This window comes from Limulus polyphemus, unplaced genomic scaffold, assembly GCF_000517525.1.
Source record: "Limulus polyphemus unplaced genomic scaffold, Limulus_polyphemus-2.1.2 Scaffold1124, whole genome shotgun sequence".
NCBI lineage: Eukaryota > Metazoa > Arthropoda > Merostomata > Xiphosura > Limulidae > Limulus > Limulus polyphemus.
Genome location: NW_013666734.1, coordinates 162,254 through 164,091, shown reverse-complemented (window position 1 = coordinate 164,091; position 1,838 = coordinate 162,254). Strand labels below are relative to the sequence as shown.

Here is a 1,838-nt window from a genome sequence, read left to right as displayed (position 1 = left end):
CAATGTTACTTTGTTGCATTATTTAATTAATAAAAAGTATTTAGTGCACTACTACCATTAGTATGAAACAAGTAGGGTTAAGTGTCATTGACAGTCAACAGACAAAGAAAAAGAAGGCCCAGGTAAGTACTTTATTTCTTGTTTTTCATGTATATTCTTTATTTATTATTATAAAAGTAACAACCATGTAAAAATAGAAAATTCTTTTAGGTTGGTTAAGGTTAGGTAAAATAAATAATAGTAATAATCAAAATTTTTCATGAGGCATGCACACAAGCAGCTAAGAGTAGCTCATGGGTAATCTAATTCAATAGCTTAATGTGAGCTGCACATTCTCCAAGTGATTTACAACTTCTAATGGTACGAATAGTAGTTAGGCACGATTCAAAGGGCAATAAAAAATAAAAAATTGAGACTTTGGGAAGGCACTTTTTAATATTTGCAGCAATAACAGCTTATTATAAAATTCTAAATCATTTAGACATAACTATGTAAAACAATTTATGGGTGAAATACTTTCAATTTTATGTATCAAGCACTTTGCCAGTAAAATTAAGACAAAAGTGCATTAGTTTGATTTATAAACTATTAAAAGAACGTTTTTGTGTACATTTACTGTTTATCATTAAAAAATAAACTTGCTATTATAAATTGATTTATTGCCCGTCCTATTAGTTTACCTTCTCTCAGTCACACCCACTCACTCACTGCTTGTCACAAAAAAACAAGACTGTACAGATAAGTGCTGACCTCAAATAATTCATCTTTCTTTATTATCTGCCTCTATAGTCAAATAATTGTCATTCTCATCTTACATTTAACTCCCATATTTAGCTTTTTACTTTAATTAGCTCTTTTGATACATGTGTACATTCATGAAACAAATCTCAAATAGAAAAAAAACAAATCCTTATAACAGTGGACTTAACTGTTTCTCAGATTTTTACTCTAAACACATACACACACACACATATATATATATATATATATATATATATGTATATAATCTATCACAGCAATCAAAGATAATGCAACAGAGTAGCAGAAGTCACATTATGGCACTTCATTATATTTTTTGTTTATCTACCTTAAGATAACGTTGTTAGTAGTAGTCAAATACAAAAGTTTTCATTCTGTTGCTTGAATGAGCCTTTTATTGATGGTTTATAGAAATTTCATCCAATCTAGGTGTTAACAAGGTAACTGTACCCATTTTAAACAAAAACACCTTTTATTAAAATTTGTTTTATTCATTTATCTTTATCAATTAAATACATGGAAATCTCCACACAATGTTTATGTCTTATCAAATAGTAAAACAACCTTATTTAAGTAAGGTACAAATACTTCAACTTCTTGAACTATTAATAGATATCACTACATCAGATAAGTAGTGTAGATGCTTTAATTACTGTTCATTACAGGTTCAAAGGCAGATAATCTGCAAGATATAAACACCAAAAACAAAGAAACTGCATCATCACATGGCAAGTTTCCAGGAAGAGAATGCTGAAACCTGTCAAATACTAACAGAAACCAGCATTTGAGAAATATACTTTTCCTCCTGCTTCTCAGCAGTGCTTTTTTTTTTTACAGAGAAAAACAAACAAACAAACAAACCTGTAAGTTATTAATTAATTTGCAGGAGACTAGATTCAGTGATTTCTAAGGAATTCTGCTGTCCACAGATTTGGACTGTCTCTACTTCTGACCTTGTATAGTTTCAACGCAAGGAATATGTTTGTACTAACAATGAATAAAAACCCTATAACTCGAACACTTTCAAAAGGTGGACCTTTCTTCTTCAGAGGCAAACTGGGAAGAAAGGTCCACCTTTT

General features: G+C 29.9%; 1 protein-coding gene across 5 annotated transcripts in view; it reads right to left on the bottom strand.

Annotated features, from left to right (window-relative positions):
* Positions 1 to 1,838, bottom strand: part of LOC106462241 (potassium voltage-gated channel subfamily KQT member 1-like) — a 51,793-nt gene that overhangs the window by 40,525 nt on the left and 9,430 nt on the right. The window lies entirely within an intron of this gene.